At 47.7% G+C, this 19956-nt stretch overlaps 1 protein-coding gene across 4 annotated transcripts in view; it reads right to left on the reverse strand.

The window, feature by feature from the left end:
- EXTL3 (exostosin like glycosyltransferase 3) overlaps positions 1–19956 on the reverse strand; it is a 136113-nt gene that overhangs the window by 73118 nt on the left and 43039 nt on the right. For all 4 annotated transcript variants that reach the window (XM_027665101.1, XM_027665103.1, XM_027665099.1 and 1 more), the window contains one exon: positions 19586–19660. The gene's annotated coding sequence lies outside the window, so the exon portion shown is untranslated. The remainder of the gene's footprint in view (positions 1–19585; positions 19661–19956) is intronic.

Below are 19956 nucleotides of genomic sequence, written 5' to 3' on the forward strand. Positions count from 1 at the left end.
AAGCTCAGATCTCCTTTTGATTTCAGCAGGAAGCTCTTCCAGCCTGCAGAAACTGCGAAGGAGCACTTAAGGAGAGTAAAACCACAGATCTGCTCCCACTGTCACAGCCCAGAGAGTCCCACATCCTTAGAAGGAGAAATCCCATCCAAGAAAGGTGGATCTGAAGGTTGAAAACTCAGCCTCTCTTATGGATATAAAAGAAAGAGGCAACGTTTTGCCCAGACTAGAAAGCTGAAATGAGAATTTCATAGTAACAGCAGACAGGAGTAAAATATCCATTTTATTACATTTTTAGCTTTCAACTGTGTCTGGCTCTGCCAACATAAGATGTCTGACGTGACTCAAACATGAATATCGAAGAGGTTTCAGTCTTGGATTCCTCCTAAAAAAAAAAAATTCCCAGACCAAACCAACCAGTTTTTGTGAAGTCTGAAGTTTTAAGCCATGGGATGAAGAAGCACAGTCAATAAGGTATCACCTACAGTCAAGCCAGACAAAAAAACTGGACCAGGGACAATCCTGCCATGGAAAGACCAACCATTATCAGCAAATTTAATGACAATATTATTGTGCATCAAGAGATGGTCTCTGGAACATGGAAGAGTGTCCCTCACCTGGAAGGAATCAGGTGACAGAAGGAAAAACAAGTGGTTAAATACACATGGGCACGTGTAACCCTGAACACAAACACTCCTCCAAACAGAGAAAACGAAGTTGTTTCCCATCCTCTCTCCATGGGATTAGAAGGACTCCACCACGAGGAGAAGGAAGAGCTCTCACTGCAAAGGTCCTGCCAACAGACCACCATGAATGATTAAAATGCACTTTATACAACAGAAGATCTGAGAAATCTCTTTCTTTGAGCAGTTCTGGAGACTTCAAGCTCTCTCTACACTGCACATTCCAGCATCACCTCAGTTCCAAGGGAACAAGTGTTCCTGGTCCCGAGAGCTTTGGGCTTCTGGATGATAATTCCTCTTGCCCAAGGAAAACCCTTGACCTGTGGGGCCAAAAAAAAACCCTGGCTTAAAGAAAAGAATAAAATAAAATAAAATAAATGAAGGTAATGCTTCTCTTCTTCTTTAAACTGCTCTGAAACCAACACATCAAACTGAAGAAGTGTGTGGAACCAGCACACTCTCCGTGCCCTTATCCAGTGCCAGGACCTAAAAGGGGCCTTCCAGGAAGGCTAGAGAAGGACTTGGGACAAGGGCATGGAGAGACAGGATAAAGGGGGAATGGCTCTGGGCTGAAAGAGGGTAGGTTTAGATGGGATATTGGGAAGGAATTCCTGGCTGGGAGAGTGGGGAGGGGCTGGGCTGGAATTCCCAGAGAAGCTGTGGCTGCCCCTGGATCCCTGGGAGTGTCCAAGGCCAGGCTGGATGGGGCTTGGAGCAACCTGGGATAGTGGAAGGTGCCCCTGCCCATGGCAGGGGTTGGAACAGGGTGAGCTTTAAGGTCCCTTCCAACCCAAACCATTCCATGATTTTATACCTATCCACAGTTCTCAGCCTTCCACCTCCACTTCCCTTCAGGAAGTGCTGCCAACACCATGACTGGTCTCCCCTGCCTTGAAGCAGACTCTGGAAGCCCTGAAAAACAGCAGATCCAGGAGACCAGACCACTCTGTATTTATTATTAAGTGCTTGCAGATGAGCATGAGGGGAGAGGAGGTAAACCCACGTGTTCCTGCAGCTCCTGCAGTCGGGAATCGGTGCTTCCTCCAGAGGCTCACCCTGGATTTTGGCTGGGGGGGCTCACGTGTCTGTTCCTGGCAAAAAGGGACCCACACACAAAAGTCCAACTCCCAGAAGCTTCATGTCCTTCCTCACAGGCTGGCAGCAACGCCAGGACAAAAATCCCTGATGCCAATCAAAGCTGTCGATACAAATGTCAGGCAGGAGAGATCCCAGGTCACCAAACAGCCCCAAAACACCCCAACTGGGTCATTTACTACAATTAAAATGCAGCACCATCATTCAGTGGAAAGGATGACTACTCAAGCTAAAATACACAAGTTCTAATGTTAAAGAGTGGCTTTTATGGAGAGAAATTGTATTTAAATTGTGGTGCTTGAGAGCACTGGTGGGTCCCTTCTCTCCTGCTCACACTTCCCAATGCTGCCTGCTCCAGTTCTGCTCCGTGCAAAGCATTTCTCTCCTCGCAGGAACTGGAGGAGGAACAAGATTTACAAGTCGATATGTACAGAAAGAACAGCAGCTTGAGAGGAGGAAATTGCCTGAAATTTCCTTTCTCCCAGGGACCTGCAAAAGCAGCAGCTCTGCCCTCTGCTCCGAGATCCCAGAGCTTGTTTTTCTTCCTTTGCCTCCATTTATGGATTTTACAAGGAAAATCAGCACCGGTTTGCCAGGAAGGATGGATTATGGGTGCAGATTCAAGAGGTTCAAAGCAGACTTGTCCTGAAATCTGAGAATCAAGTTCTAAGTGAGATTATCCAGCCTTTACTAGACCCACAAGGAAGAAGCATTTTCCATGGGAAAACAGATCCATGAGCTGCCTAATGTAGTGTTTTCACTTTGGACCCTCTTTAAAACCTTCACATTCCACACAAATGTTGTTTTCATTGTACATTTTAAAAAGAATGTAAGCAAAAATTGTGATTTCCTATAAGTATCCAGGATGCTTTTACCTCTTACTGTGCTGGAGAAAAAAAAAAACATTACTGGCTTTAAAATAAATTTCAAATTAATGCTGCTCTGCTCAACTTAAGGCATTTTATTGCATAGAGAAGGCAGATTTCTTTTGATGGTGGGGTGGATTTGTTGTGCACAACCTACATTATCTCATGGTCAGTGATACAAACACCCAGTGCCCAACAAAGAAATACAGAAGCAAAGGCACAGAAATAGGGAAGAAATAAAATAAAAGGTAGTTTAGAACTCCTTGACAGCAGCAAGAAGTCCTGGATCCTCCCCCAGCTCTGTGCAAATGACTCTATTTTAACTAAAAGGGTATTAATCCAAGTCAATTAGTCCAACCACACGAACCCTCTCTTTGCAGAAGTGACCTTCACTCGAATTACCTTAATTTTGACTCTGGAAGTAAATTAAGACAAACCTCCAGGCAAATTTCATTCAGAGCAAGAACTGAATTTCATAAACTTCAAACAACTGAACCCAAGGAGCTGAACTGTGATTATTCTGCCTGTGTATCCACGTGCAGATGAGCCATGAACCTCCCAGCCATTCCTTCCAGCCAGAAGCGTGGCGCTGCTCTTCCAGTTGATAACCATCTTTCCACCTCCCAAATAGCTGTAATTCCAGAGCTGGGAATGTATAGGTGTCCAGGGCTCAGAGATCCTGGGAATGGGAAGCATTATATGATGCTTAAGGCCGTTACTCGTGTGCTGGAGCCCAGAGCCAGTTGTTAAACGGCGAGATACGAAGCTCTGACAAAAGATTTCAACAGGAGGTTTCTGCTAAAATAAAACAAAAATGGGAGACTGGGGAGTTTGAAAATATTAAGGAATAACAAATCTGTTTTCCAAGCCTGTTTTAGTGTGTTGACTGTGTTAAGTGAAAAAGGCTGCTCGGAGGGAATGAATGGAATCGATCACAGCAGTTTAGGGAGAACACGGCACAGCAGTGGAAGGGAATAACTCACCCGGCTTCAGAAATGCCAGTGTGCTGGGAAAAGGCCACTGGGGCAGGCAGACAGTGGAGAGGGCTGACAGGAGAAATGGATTTCCACCCAATTTTTAAAGGGAGGGATGGCTACAATTCCAGCTGAAGCTCCCGAGACACGGCTCGCCAATTAATTCCACCCCAAAAAGGTTTTCGATGAGATAAACTGAACAAGAGGGAGAGATGGGGGAAAATCCTTCCTCTCAGGTGCTGGGATTAAGGAACATGTAAGGAAGCAAACAATGACAAACTTGCTTGTTGATCTCCTCTGCCCCAGGAACAGAGGAGCCCCAGAGCAGCTAAAACAGGACGATGTGATGATGGCTCCCTGTATCTGCAGAGAAAGGAAACGTCTGCCAAGGACACGCCGAGCTGTTCTTCAAAGCACAGAACTGCAGTTTCAGAGACGTGATTTTGAGCTCTCCTCAGGTGATGAAGCGTTACTGGAACATGACAAAGCCCTTTAAGAGCAGCAGGAGTCCCAGTTTTCAGCAGTAAAGCCACAGGATGACACAAGGTGGAGCAGCAGTTTGGCTCCTGATCCAGGGGTGCAGCTCTGCAGCCTCCCTGGTGGCTCCTCTCACTCTGCTCATCCATCACCTGAGCTCGGGGTTACAGAAACAAACTCTGCACACGCAGCTTCTATAGCTGTCTTCTTTTCCTCTTCCAAGTCTCTCCTCAAAGCCACCTGTCTCCAGAGAAGCTGTGGCTGCCCCATCCCTGGAAGTGTCCAAGGCCAGGTTGGTCGGGCTTGGAGCAACCTGGGATAGTGGAAAGTGTCCCTGCCCATGGGTGGAATGAGAGGAGGTTTAAGGTCCCTTTGAACCCAAACCATTCTGGGATTCCACCACCCAGGGTTGCTGGTTAGGAACAACCAAGCTGCCACAAGAGACACATGCACTGCCACAAATGAGGCCCACAATCATCAGATGGAAAAGGGAGACAGGAAAAACCAACCCTTCCAAAACAGACAGCGAAGGAAAACTGATTTCCAAACACCAGGTAACATTTCCTGACATTTCTCATGAAAGCATCAGGAGCTCTTTACCAAAAAGTAACAAGAAAACCTCCCCCAGCTGAAAGCAGCACTGGAATGCCCCTCTTGGAACACCCACTTCCCTGGAGGACACAGCCCAGGAGCAGCAGGGAATGTGCTGCCACAGCTCAGACCTCAGCAGCTGCATAAAGAGCAAAGGATTACTGGGGTGCTCAGATGGGCTCATCTCAGCTTTTTTAATCAAAGTTGTTGGTTAAGTCACAGATTTTCCATTCCCTCTCAAGCCCCAAAGCACAGGGAGGCAGTGGGAGATCACACAGGGATCCCATCCCAGCTCCTGCTGTCCTCACTCAACACATCCGAGTCCCCGGGAAGGAGGGGAGCGAATGCACCGTGTTCAGATTTATGATTTCACAAACCATCAACGACACACACTTGGCAGAATTCAGAATTCCCTTCTGGGAAGCAGAAACTTGCCCCACTTTAAGTGGGAGTCAGACATCTCCACTCCCATGGTGCAGTTCACACGGACACAAATCTCGGAGAAGCCGCATGACTCTCCCCTTAGTGGGAACCAGGGAGATTAATTCCAATTTGGAGCATCAAACCCCTCAAGCCAAAAGCACAGGGCAGAGAACAACCACATTTTGTGATTTAGAACTCGGAATTTGAAGGGGAGGAAAGGAGTTATCGCGCTGCATTTGATTTTTGTGGCTCTAAAAACCTTTGCCAGCAACAAGGGAATGTCACAGAGAACCAGTTCCCTTTCTAATGGAGGCGGGACAGACCCCAGCTCCTTCTCCCACATTATTCCATGTGAAGGGCAAACAGGAGCCAGGGTTTAAGTGCTAAAGCAAACAGACCCAGCTTTAACACACAGGTTGATGAAAGCAGCCCAGAGCAGCTGCTCTTGAAGTCACTCCTTTGTAGTCGTCACTCCCACAGATAATTACGAGCTTAAAGGTTCCAAGACTTCAAATGATGGTTTGAGCTTTCTTCAAGTAAAAAAAAAAAAAAAAAAATTAGATTTTAAATCTCATCTGCTTTTTAAGTCAAGATTAATGAATCCTCACCAGGATAACAGTTACAGCCACAGTTACCTGAGCCACAGGCTTGGGGGGGGGGGCTCAGATGTGCTTCTGGTCTTGTAGAAAGGCTGAACCTCAACATGGGTAGAATCCGTAATTATTTAATTTATAAACTGCAGGTGTAACATTATTTTCTGGGAGAATATATATGTACATTAAAGCCTTCCTTTAAAACTAAAATTGAGAAATATCGGTTTTTAAGAGGCTCTCACAAAGCACTGCTGGCAATAAAAGGAGTATTTGGGAGAACAAAGCTGGAGGTCTTCACTCCCAAAATGCCACGAGCAGGAATTGGGGGAAAGCTGAGTCCGGGGAGTGGAGGAATTCATCTTGTATTTCACATCCACTTTAAAATAAAACATGGGAGGGATTTTATAAATCACGGCAATATTTTAAAAAAGATGCCCCAAAAAAAACAAAACAACCCAAGATCAAAAATATTTTAAGAAGAGAGAGACAAAAAAAAGGGGCACAAGAACGAACAGAACACGAGACGCAAACAGTTTGCGGCCCCCAAAATCTGGAGGACACGCTGTATTTTGTGTGAGGAGAAGGAGCAGGGGGAAAGAGAGTATCAAAATCCAAACAAGTCACAAGGCATCACCAATCCCTTGCTGACAGGAGAGTGGTTTTTGTTGGCACAGCTCGCGACAGCTGGAGGAATAATTGCGACGCTGAGCGAGAAGATATTTTGCCTTCAGATTCTCAGATGAAAGATGTGATCCACGAGCACTTGGCAAACGTTAATTAAACCCACACAGCCCCTCTTGGCGGATCAAGAAGTATTTATCCTTATTCTGCAGAGAGGGGGGTGAATTTTTTCAGGCCCTTTTAACATCAGCTATCTGCTCTTCCTGCTTAGGAAGCGCCCCATGGATGCACCGCTAAAAACACAGATTAGCCTTCCCAGTCCAGCAGTTTTCCAGAGCACAGAGCCAGGATGGAGCTGATCCTTCTTGTTCCCCTCTGACCAACAGAACTCTTGACTCTGAAGAAAAAAAAACCATCAAACCAGTTCTGGCCACGAGGGTCATAAGAGATGAATAAGGGCAAACTACAAACAAACTATAAAGCAACACCATCCCTTGGTGAGTTGTAAAAAAAAAAAAACCCAATTCAGCTGCTCTTTCTGCTCTTCCTTTGGTTTTCCTCTTCAGAGGTGACTCAGTCTTTCCATATTGCCTTAGAATCATGGAATATCCTGAGATGGAATGAACCCACGAGGATCAAGTTCAACACCTGGCCCTGCACAGACACCCCAAAATCCCACTCTGTCCCTGAGTGTTGTCCAAACACTCCTGGAGCTCTGGCAGCCTTGGGAAGTGACCATTCCCTGAGGAGCCTGTTCAGTGCCTGACCACTCTCCGGGGAAAGAACCTTTTCCTGAGATCCAACCTAACCCTCCCCTGGCACAGCTCCAGTCACTCCCTCAGGTCCTGTCACGGCTCACGTGGAGCAGGGATGGGAGCTGCCCCTTGGGAGGATGTTGGAGACCCCAAAGAGTGTCCCCTCAGTCCCCTCTTCTCCAGCTGAACACACCAGTGACCTCAGTCCTTCCTTGTATGGCCCCTCCAGACCCTTCACCATTTTGTAGCCTCCAAGTATTTGAGGCACCTTCACTGGCAGGGCAGAACTGTGTCCTGTAAAAAAAGAGCCTTTCCTCTAAAGAAAACCACTCAATTATTTGCTAAACTGACATGGAACATTCTGTATTTAAAAGGGGAAGGGTCAGTTTGTTGGATCTACAAAGAGCAGCTGAGAACATCTGCAAGGTCAGGAAGAAAATGCATAAACACACATGTGAACTAAAGCATCAAAATACACAGTGGGGGTCGGTGCCTGTGATCTTACCATGAAAATAAACATATTTGGAGTTCTTCCCTGCTCAAAAAATCCCCAAGCCCTGAAGCAGCTGATTTTAGTATCTATTTCAGTTGGAAGTAGATTTAATGATGCCTTTTATGGATGTAGCACTTATATTCCACGTATGTTTAGAGTGTAACTTCAAGGGCACAGCACAGACTTCCCCACCATCTGGTCACTGTGCTCAGTAAGGCAGGGGACTGTCCAGGGCTGCAGGCAGAGTTCAGACCAAAAGGAGAAGGTGGAAACCTTTCCCTGGACTAATCCAGTGCCTCACCTGGGAGCTTCCAGGGTCACAACAACTTTCCACAGGAGATGGAAGGTATGGCTCGCAAAACCATGACACAGCATCACTGGCAACTCAGCTCTGTCACTGCCCCACCCAGGGGCACCATCTCCCTGCTAATCCAAGGTAGAGGCAGCTCCAAAGACCCAGGAAAAGCTGAAACCTCACCAGGGAACCAGGATGTGCAATCCCAGTGTTACAAATGCTGCTGTAACCTGGCACAGCCAGGACACATTGGAAATGTTTGGGGTAGAGCCAGCAGGTGTTTGCTGCTGCATTTAGTTACCCCCTGTCTGACCTCTCCAGGGAGGTAGGACCCAAAATGCTCTCTCCACCCAGCTCAACGTGCCAGATCCACCTCGTGCTCTTCCCATGCAGAGGTATCAGGAAAAGTTTCTTCCCCCAGAGGGTGTTTGGGCACTGAACAGGCTCCCCCTGGCAGTGGGCATGGCCCCAAGGCTGCCAGAGCTCAACGAGTGCTGGGACAATGCTCTCAGGGACAGGGTGGGATTTTGGGGTGTCCTGTGCAGGGCCAGGGGTTGGACTGGATGATCCTTGTGGTCCCTTCCAGCTCTGGATATTGCACGATTCTTTACCATCCAGCTCAGAGCTGCTTCTCCAACCTGCTCACTCAGGGGTTAAAATAATGCCTCTCAACAACACTTATTAGTTTCTAGTGACCAAGTCAAAGCATTTTAGCTCATAATTCCACCTGTGCCCTTGGCTTCTGGTTATATTAAGAGTGCACACAGTGAGGTAGATATTGAGACATTATTAAAGGTGCTCTGCATTCAGAGCAATTCCCACAGAAACATGTGTATTTGCAGTCCACTTCATCTTGGTGACAAGCCTGGAATTGGGGCAGCTCCAGATGAGAACTGTTGCTGTGTTCTAACACACAGTGCCATCCAAGGCAGCTGTGCTGACCTTTCTAGCTGATATTCTGGGGTCCTTCCCACAAACATTTCCTGGGTTTGGACTGGTTCTGGCCTTCTCCTGCCCCTTTGCCATCTGTTCTTAAACCCAAGGAGAGGTTTGAGGCTCAGACTCGAGGTTGCAGGAGGAGCAGCACTAGCAGGGACTCCCTTTCTGCCTCTCTAGGCAAGGGGCAGTGGCCAGGCCTTGTTATTCCACACATTAGGATAAGAGCCAGAGCACATCTTTGGCCTTCCCACACAAATCCATAGTTGTATCCCTGCCAACTCTTCATCACTTCCCATTTAGCTTTTTTTTTTTGATTGTTTGTTTGTTTTAAACTTTGCCCAAGGTTATGTTCAGCAAACGCTGCCCCCTCAAAACACAGCACTAAAAAACACTATCACACTGACATCTGGAAATTGCATTTAAATCCTCAATGAAAGTGTTTTGCAAGGCAAAGCCCCAAATGAGCAAAACACAGCAGATTTTTGCCCCACATCCCTCTGGGGGTGAAGCACTTTGTAAAGGCCACCTTGCAGCTCTTGTCATGAGCTTCTAGAGACCAATAATCCCTCCTGTGCTCCCCCTCTCCTGCCCTCGTGGGAGGCAAACACCACACACACAGATCACACATAACAGGTATTGCTCAGCCTTGAACCTTGACAGGGAGTGTAAACAAGCTCCAACCCTCCTACATCAAGTACAACCTGCTGCAGTCACCACCTCAAAGTCCTCCCTGAAATGTTTTAGAAAGAGCCCAACAGCTGTTGAACTAATTCCCCTTTTTTCCACTGTTTGGAAGCTGCACATCTCATGACTAAAAGGCACCTTTTAACACTCTCAGTCACTGCTTATTTGTGGCCTTATAATATCATTTTCCTTTTGGGGTTCAGTGCTGTCCTTGAAGTTAAAGGTTGGGGGGTTTTCAGCACCACAGTATCATCTGTATTTCATATTTACAGAATCACACATCATCTGTATTTCATATTTACAGTAACCTTTCTGCTGCCCCTCACCTCTGTTTTCACCCTGCAACCCTCAGGGCCCTTTTTGCAGCTCCCACGTCCAGCAAGTGTTCCAGACAAGCAGCAGACTATTCCAGATCATCCTTCACTCACTTTAATGACTCTGGAAAGATCCCTGGGGAAGGAACGCTTCCAGGAATTAAATCCATTAACTATCCAACAACATCCAGCAAAAAAACCCAGCAAAACCTTTTGTTTTTTTAAAATTAGTTTCCAAGTTGGCTGTAACACACAAAACATCTCAGAGCACGTGACCTGCCCACAGTTCTCTGCACTTCTTTTGGGGGCCTGTCAGCAAATGCAGCTGTTTCCAGGAAGAATAACTTTCCTCAGGATAAGCAAGCAGCAGGAAAGCACTGCTTTTACCGTGGCTGCCCCACACATCACTTGCCACAGAGGAGAAAACAGAACGACTGCAAATACCTTTCAAAGACTGACACGCTCCTGGCACAGAGGCTTCGTTTAGGATGTGGTTTCACATCACTGCTCAGCTGCTCTAATGGCCTGATGCTGCTGAAAAGAGAGATCTCTTCCCCAGCTTTCAAGTGATCCACAGTGAGCTGGATCAGGGAGTTAAGCTGGAAGGAAACTCTGGACTGAGAGGGAAGGATAAAGAGACGTATCAGCGCAAAAAGATCAGTGAGAGCACAAGGCTGGGAGCAAAACCCTTCCTTGCAGCACCAGTTTGAGATCAGTTCAGCTACAATGCACAACCTCACTCTAAATTTAGAGAGCTTTCTAACTCCAGAGCTCTATCCCACGTCCATTATCCCTCTCCAACACAGGAATGAGCCATTCTATTATAAATGCTTTTATAGCAGCGTCGCGCTCTCCGCCCGACGGGAGCACACATCAATTGTGGAGAAAGTGGTTCAACTTTGGAATGTAGACAAAAACTGAGACAAGGCTAATGGTGGTGAAAGACAGGTTGCCTGGGGAGGGAAATGATCAGAGGTTTCAGAGGAAAGGGGGGGAAAAAAAAACCCTACAGACAATTTACCTGTGCTTGGGTCAGCGCTCATTAGTGCTCTGAAGAGAATCACTTCACATGTAATAAATTATGCTGCTCTTGGCTTATTCCCTTTATTATCCAGCTCAGACAGGAGCCAGGAGCCCTTCACACACACACTGTCTAATGGGAACACTTACTCTGAATAAAATGAACAGAGGGAAAGAGAAAAAATAAAACAGGGGCCTTCATTTGAGCAAGAAAAACCACCAGGAGACCCAGCAGTGGCATCAGGTTTCAGCACTCGCTCCTCTGTCACTGCATCCACCTTCTCCACAGAAGGGAAAACCTCTCCCAAAACAAATCCAGGGAGAAGATGTGGCTGTTTTCTCCTGTTGGTATTTCCATCTACCACCTGCTGATTGGGGATTTCCAACAGGCTTTTTAAAAGCTTTCCCAGTCAGGTTGCGCTCTGTTCCGAGAAGTTTCTGAAGAGACTGAACCGTGCTCAAGGTACACAGGTAAAACTTTTAATTTTGGCCATTAGGCAAAGCTCAGTTCAACAGCAAAGGAGCCAATTTCTTTCTCAATGGTTTTTTCCTCTTCTAATCGTGGCTTGGAAAAAAATGCAGCTGTGACACACTTCACTTCTTTAAATATTTACAATTTTTTACTGTCTTGAAATAAATTCCAACCTCACAGTAATACCCATCGGAGCTGGAAAGGGTGAGATCACTCTTTTCCCACACACCTTTCTGATCTTCTGCTGGTATCACTGATAAAACAACCTAATTATTAAAAAGTGCTTTAGTCTGAAAGTTAAAGGTTGAAAGAATCCACAACTTGCTGAGAGAGAGCAACAAAACCCAACCTTGACCAGAAAGGTTAAAAAAAAATCCCATTCAGCTCAAATATTTTGTCAATTCTCCCCCTTTTTCGTGCTAAAGCTCCAAGAGGGTGAATTTTGCAGCTCAGCAGCAGGCTGACACTTGGCCTTGCTCTTTGGATTCCATCTCAGAGGGAAAAGCACGTGGAAACAAAGCCACACTTGGCTGGTGAACCCAGGAGTATCTGTATAAATGAGCTCCCTGGAGACCTGACGAAGGCTCCCTTCCCTCCTCAAAGGCATCAGCTCTCTGATGCCTCACAGTGAGCACTCCAGACAGAATTAAAAGGACTCCAAATCTGTCCACAGGGAAAGGCAGCAGCTGGATCAGCAGGATGAAGCAGAGGATCCAGGTGGCTCCACATAGAAGACAGTAGGGAACAGGGAAGAAGTGCATCCTCCTTTCCTTAGGGGCAGTTTCAGTGCAGCACCATAATCCCCTTCCACCCCTCCCAACTTCAATCTCTCCTCCCAAAATGCTTTCCTAGGAACTTCCTCACAGGCTATAGCTCAGGTCTTGGAAGATCCATTCTGTCCAAAGAGCAGCCACCCCTGGCTGAGGCACCAAGCAACAACTGATCTCATTCCTGATCCAGCCTGACAGCACCAGCTTCCAAAATCTTCCCCCTCTCTTTTCAATACTAATATGGAAAATAACAATCTGACCCTTCATAGTTTGCTAACAAAGATTCAAGTCCCACTTCCCCAGGGCAGTGGCCACAGCTCCAAGGCTGCCAGAGCTCAAGGAGCGTTTGGACAACACTCTCAGGGGCAGGGTGGGATTGTTGAGGTGTCCTGGGCAGGGCCACGAGTTGGACTCCTTGTGAGTCCCTTCCAACTCAGGATATTCCTGAATTCCAAGCCTCTGGTAGGTTTTTCTGCAGCACTATCTAATGCAGGTCCAGGCTGTCCTGTTGGCAGAGGCAGAAGTGAATCCTGTTCTGCCCAGGAGCCTTCCCACAGAGGCAAAGCTGCACCCCCTGCTCTGGACCAAGAATTCCTCTCCTAAGATTTTCAGCATCATCCCCACAGCGAGATGCCCGTGACTTCCCCATCAGCCTTTCTGCTGCCTGTGAGAGGTACAAACTTTGGCTTGCTTTTGGCTCCTGAGTCACTTTGGAGGAGGGAAGAGAAGAAATAACTCCCCTGCAGTCACCAGCACCAGCAGCTAAAAACACCCAGGGAGCAGCAGGTCCGAGAGCCACCGAGCACAGGAAACACGTGACAGAAACACCTCCAGCAGCCAAAGGTTTAATAACCTCGCTATTAATTTTGAACAAACAACACCACTGATTCCCACTCTACCTTTGAAGAGGAGGAAGGGGTGTGAAGGAGGGAGAAAAGAGCTGTTTAAACAACAACAGCTGCCACATCCATGCCCGTAGGAGGAGTCTCCAGCATCCTGCTCTCGGGAGAACCGGCACCGAGCAAGAGCTTTGCCTTTTCAAGAGGACTTCAGGACCTCAAACACCAACCTTCAGCCATATTTTCTTCCTAATCAGAAACCAATTATCCTGCTGAGTGATGACTGAACAATTCCACAGTGTAAAGCCTTTTCATATCAGGGCCTTCTGTGATCAAGTTGCACTGGAAACTTCCTCGCTCACAGAAAAGCCAGGAGGATTTCACTTGTGCTTCCCACAGCTGTTCTCGAGGGCCTCCCTCCAAAGTACCACGTGAAGCCTCAGTGTAGAAAAACCTTCAGTGAGCCAGTTCACTTTTATCCAAACTGAAGTTTCCCTAGTCAAGTTTTTATCAAGCCTGAGGGGATCTAGAAAGCGTTTACATCCGGCTCTCTCTAGATTTTTTACTCAAGAGAAACAAATCAGTGCCACTGGCACATTGCTCCCAACTTCCCAGCCATTGCCACGGTTATGCAAACCTCCTGGAGAGTCCCTTTAATATCTTTTCAACTGCTCTGAAAGAGCTTTATTACAGCAAATAATTACTGCAATAATTTCATATCACAAAGGAGTTTTCACCTGTTCTCAGCCTTTGCACCTTGCAGCGCTCTCATCTCAACAACGTTCCCTTCCCAGGTGTCCAAATCCAGATACACTTAAAATCCCAGCTGAGAGTGCTCCCAGTACCTGCTCCTGGATAAACGAAGCCAGAAGTTCAGAGAGTCATGGAATGGTTTGGGTGGGAAGGGACCTTAAAGCTCATCTTGTTCCACCCCCCTGCCATGGGCAGGGACACCTTCCACCACTAGCCCAGGTTGCTCCAAGCCCCGTCAACCCTGGCCTTGGACACTTCCAGGGATGAGGCAGCCACAGCTTCTCTGGGCAACCTGTGCCAGGGCCTCACCAGCCTCCCAGCCAGGAACTCCTTCCCAATCTCCCATCTCTCCCTGCCCTCTGGCAGTGGGAAGCCATTCCCCCTTGTCCTGTCTCTCCGTGCCCTTGTCTCAAGTCCCTCTCCAGCTCTCCTGGAGCCCCTTTAGGCTCTGGAAAGTGCTTTACAGCCTCCTCAGAGTCTATCACTACACGCCCTTGAAGTTCCTAAATCAAACCAAAACCTGGCCAGTCCCCAGGGTTACAAACCCCATTCTTGGGACAGAATCTTTGTTATTTAATAATGAAAAAAAAAGTAGAAACACCCAGAGAAGAATCATGGAATTGTTACAGTTGGAAAAGACCTCCAAGATCACCAAGTCCAACTGTCAACCCAGCACCCCCACCATGCTCACCACTAAACCATGTCCTCAAGTGCCACATTCACATGTTTTTTGAACACTTCCATGTGTCTCCACCCCTTTCAACTCTTGACAACCCTTTCCACAAAAAAATTTTTCCGAATATCCAACCTGAACCTCCTCTGGCACAACTTGAGGCTGTTTCCTCTTGTCCTGTCCCTTGTTCCCTGGGAGGAGGACTGACCCTCACCTCCCTACAACCTCCTGCCAGGGAGCTGTGGAGAGCAAGAGGAGGGATGGAGCCTTGCAGCCCTGCCCTAACACTCTGGGACGGATCTCACCTCGAGGTTTTCTCCTCCCTTGAGCTCTTTTCCTTTAACCCCCACGTGATCCAAGAAGAACTGTGAGCAGAAAAGAAATAAACACACAAACAGGGACTTTATTCTCCCCAAATACAACCCAGTTCCTGCCAGGGAGGGGAGGAGAACAGGACCTGGGCTGATATTACAGTCTCAGCAAGCAGGAGCCCTCCAGCACATACTGGTAGCTTTGTGATGGTGCCACAAAGGCTGCCTGTTCCAGCTCCTCCACCACAGCATTGTCCCACACAGCCTCCAGTGCCACTTTCAATGGCTGCATTAAATGGAAAAGTCCCCAGCAAGGGCTGGATTCTCCCAGTTCCCCATTTATAGCACAACATTTCCCCGGTGTGGTTGGATCCCAGCAGGGATCCCGGCGAGGTCTCCAAACCTTCCCTCGCCCCAAGCTTCCCCTGTGTGGAGACTCTCATCACAAGAGATTTTCCTGGGCAGAGCAAAATTCCAACACACAACTCAGCATTTTACAAGCCCTTTCCACACTGGATGTATTATTCACCCAGTGTACTGGAAAAAAAAAAAAAGAGTAAAATATAAATAAAGAGCTGCAGTGTTCCAGTGCTGTCCAGGAAGAGCTGATCCCTCCTGCAGAGAGATCTGTGTCTGGTGCATTTACACCCTCCAAGGATTGCCTGGCCAAAAATAATGCTGAAACCAACAGGAGAAACAGCCAATTTGGCTGTTCTCCTCCCAACCAGATTAGAAATTACTCTTAATTTACTATCTTGCTAAATTGTTATAGTGGGATGTCTGTGGGCTGCCGAGCTGGCTCTGTGCAACTCCCCATAAATGTAAAAAGAAGAATGAGAAAGAACCATAAATATATATTTTATATATATATCTATCTCTATATATCTTTATATATATATATATATAGGCAAGGAAAGAATCAAAAGCCTCCAGTCTTCACCAACAAGCAGGGGTTGAGATGCCCTGAGCAGTGATAAGACTTGAAACCAACCTGTAATTTCTGGATGTATTTCTCTCCCTCTCTCTCCTCCTCCTCCTCCTGTTCTCTGTCCAGGAGGACTCCACAGTCCTTGGATTCAGGACTGTGTGAGCAGGGTGACACATCCTGGCAGGTCAGGAGAGGCTTTAGGGAGCTGGTGTTTTATTACCAGTGTCTGGACAAATCTGTGCAGTGAAATGATGGTGCATTTGCTGACACACACAGGGGAGAAAACTGACACCAGGATTTGGTCCTTTGGCTCCTCTGTGCAGAACAGAAGCCACCAAAAAAGCCCAGACAGGTCTGGGTGGCTCTGGGGGTTCTTTGCTTTTAAAGGCAGGAAGGAAGCACTGGGGAAGGCAGCAGAGAGGAAAGAAAAGCACAGTGGCAGAAAGAGCAGTGGAGCTCGAAGATATGGAAGATAAAGCCTCAACACTAGGGAAAACTGCTCCGGATGATCCTTGGAGCTCTGATTCAGCTGAAGGGAGGCCCAGGTTTCCCAGGCTGCCCACAGGGCAGGGCTTTAATCATCCCTGTGGGAGCCCTGACTCACCTCAGGGCAGCACAAAAGCCACAGATGTGAGTCAGGGCAGATGGTGAAAACCACAGGCCTGTCCCAGCCCCGGGCAGGTCAGGCTGCAGAGCTTCCCTGCAGCTGAGACTGCAACCCTGCGAGGTAACATCTCACTCACCTCACATTCCAGTTCCACTTCTGGGAAGCCACAGCACTGATAAAACAAATATCACTCATGCAAAGCAGAGGGGATGGAGGGCCAGGCCTTGCCCTTGCAGAACCTGTTTGATGACACTGATTTATATTTAACTGAATAAGCCTAATATCTAACTCTCTCTTTTGATTTCATTTCTTAACCAAGCAGGTTTAACACCCAGAGCGTTTCCTGTCCCCCTTTTAGAAGATGCAGTAGACACCAGCAGCCATTTAGTTTCACAGAATCACTGCAGGATCCAAAGAGACATCCCATATCCTGGCTGACAGCTTCACACAACCTTGTGTGAACAAAGAGCCAGAGCTCCTTGTTGAACACTGTATTGTTCTAGTGATTCAGTGCACTGGAATGTTATCAGCTTTATTCGTGGCTTTTCTGATAGAGTTCTTAGATTAGGCACATAAACTTCCACTTTTTAGAGGGAAAAAAAAAAAGTCTGTGGCTTATTGTTACGTGGAGCATCAAAATTCCTGGTTTCTTTTTCAGGGTTGTACCTAGAGAGAACTCCAGGAAAAGGACAGGCCCTCAGAAACCCAAAGGGTTCTGTCAGGGCTTCTAATAAGGACATTCAAGAGAAGAAGAAAAAAAAAAAAAAAGATGTGCACCATGACCAAAAGTTACCCATCAAGAGGACAAAATAATAGTGAAGATGGACAAAGACAAGGAGGACCAAAGGCCATGGAGGTCAAAGACTCTGTAGGGACCAGTCAATTAATCAGGACATTTTAGTCTGGAAAAGAGGCCTCTGACAGGGGACATGGGAGGGATTGACAGAATTTTTTTTACCAGCAAATGTGCAAACAACAATTCCCCAAGCAGGAGCTCACTGCAGTTAAATGGGCTGGCAGTTGGTGCAGTCACCAAAAGGAAGTGGTTCATCACACAGAGGTGAACTTTGAAATGCCTGGTGACAGGACAGAGCCTCAGAACACATTTGAGACAAATAAATGGATGTGAGATGAAGGACATTCCTACCTGCCATGGCTGGAGACAGGATGGACCTGTGGCCTCCCGTGTTCTGAGGTGTTAAAGAAGCTGACAAGAGTCTACAGCATCTTCTGACAAGAAGAGCAGCAGGAAGCAGGAATTCCACTCCCCCAGTGCCCCGCATCCAAGAAGCAGGAATTCCACCCCTTCACTGCCCAGAGCTCCTGGGAGAAGTGCAGGCAGGAGGTACAGGCAGCACAAATCCTCCTTGGCCAATTAACTGCTCTCCCTTATCCTTCTTAACTGCAGTTGTGAGCTGACAGACCACAGGAGCCCACGTGGTGCACAGGAAGCACCAGGCCCACGCTCATGTTCACAGGGATGATGCCACATCCTCACAGGAAGGGGCCTGTGACACGACCCCCCCGCAGTGCTTGGCTCTGCTGCCGAGCCAGGAAGCCTCAGGTCGTGTTTGAAGAGGAGTCTCCTGAAAGTATTTTTAGATTCCAGTGCCAGCCTGGTTATTCAGATATCCAGAGCCACGGAGTCTTGCATAGAAATGACTTGTTAAGGACTCCCTTGAAACAGGTCCTTTTCCCACTCTGTTCCAACGGCAACCACAGGCTGCTTCCAGCATCTCCTCTGTTCCAGCTCCCTGCCAAGAGCAGCCCTTTGCTCAGCTATCTCCCACTGACCTAAATTCACACAGGCAGCCTTCTTGCTTTAATCACTGTCCTCCACCCTAAAAAGGACTCCAAGCCTGAAATCCTCGTCTCCTCCTCTCCTTCCCCCAGCCATGGGCCCACAAACAGCTCCTGAAGGTCAGTGCTGAGCCTGCTGCACACGACACCAGCGCAATAAATGTCGTGCAGCCCAAATTATGTCCTGGGGGAAGCCTGTGCAGCCTCCTGGCCTTGTGCAGACTGCACAGCTGTCAGGCTTGCAACTCACCACCTTCTCCCTAAGATATGCAAAGGGAAGGAGAATTCAATGGTATCGATGTTCCAGCTCCTGGAGTCAGCAGATCTGCCTGGGAGCACAGCCTGGGATTAGAGCTGTCGATGAGGATCGTGGCACGGTGGCACAGCTGGTCAATAATAGCATTGTTTGTCCTTCAGGTGACCTCTCTGCTACTTCCAGGGTTATTATTCACCCTGGAGCTTTTCACAGGAGCGATGGACCAGCTGAGGAGAGTCCCTGCTGCTGTGTCTGGCACAAAATTAGGGAAGACAGGCTGTCCTGAATCCAGAAGTACAACAAGCTACATCCATATGTAACACACCTGAACCAAGGGCATCCTGCCCATCACGATGTACTGGTTGGATATAGGAGCAGTGAGAAAGCCACAGATCAGCACACCTCTCTCTCCCCTTCTTTCCCAGAAGCACAGGAATTCTCTGCCCTTCTCCCTGGATATATCCACACCAACCTGATGACACAACCCACAGCCTCAGAGTGTATTATTTCATCCTTGACTCTCATTAACAAACACCTTCAGTGTCAAAACTCATCATCCCGTGGTATCCTTCGGGAATCACCTGCCAGGGCTGCCACAATGAACTGAATTGTGCAGTGGTCTCAGTCAGTGGGTGCAGCTCCCACGCTCCCCTGAATTTTACACCCAGGAGCAGAGCATCTTCCTGGCTTGCAGACACCTACATAACCCTTCCAGTCTGGCACCAGATGGGCCAAGATGTTCTGATTACCCAGCATTTACAACCTGAACATCCGAATATGTTCGCAGACACCTCATAAAGCACAGGCTCGTTATTACAGCCCATTAACACGCATGCCAGACATTTTAATGTGCAAAAATCCCCCATGAAACACTGATTTTCTCCTCCACTTCCAGGGAAAACCTGCCATCCTCACCATGAACTAGGAGACAACTTTCCAGGGCTTTTTTTTCCCGCCCACCAGTCCGGCCAAGGCTCGTTTGCCTGATTTCACAGCAGCCTTTATGAATAACCCCGACATGTGCCATGGCAGCTCCCTCATCCACCCTCCTCACTCATCCCACACCTCCAACAAGGCTGGAACAGCCTTGGAGACCATTTCCACTCCTGATCCTGCAGCACAGGACACCCTTAGTGTGGATTCCTCACAGCCCTGAGCAGGTCCAATGGATACAATTCACCACCTCAGACAAAAGGAGCTGGAGCAACACTTCTCCCAGAACAAGAGTTAAGCCAAGGACACCTGTATTTCTAGGACAACACTGTCCAAGCAGGCAGAGTGAATGCTGTGCCCCTCTGAAGGCAGTTTTAGGCCAACATCAGGCACTGCAGAAAGTTTAATTCTTGAAATACTCACTGTACAGGGTGATCAGCTGGAAAACTGGAATGTGTTCCTCTTCTGTAGCGAGCTCCCTACTCATCTGTCTGGAGCCTGTCAGAGAGGAGAAAGAGTTTTAACTATGGACAAAGCGACAAAAAAAGATTTTGAAGCATTTTTAAAATTTAGGGGGGAAAAAAAATAAAAAAAATCAAGAAGTAGGCCAGGTAAGGAATGCAAAACAGAGAGAAACACACACCCCCTCAGCTCTGAGGTCAAGAACTGAAAGAGCTCACAAAGCTCACAGCAAGGTCTCTCCAGCAAATGCTGTGATGCTTAAAAACAACCGTGGCACCGGCTGCCTCTGGAGGCTCCCGAGGTCAGCCCTGGCCCAGCCCAGGAGAAAAGCA

The sequence above is a fragment of the Corapipo altera genome, unplaced genomic scaffold (assembly GCF_003945725.1).
Source record: "Corapipo altera isolate COAL_440 unplaced genomic scaffold, ASM394572v1 164, whole genome shotgun sequence".
NCBI classification, from domain to species: domain Eukaryota; kingdom Metazoa; phylum Chordata; class Aves; order Passeriformes; family Pipridae; genus Corapipo; species Corapipo altera.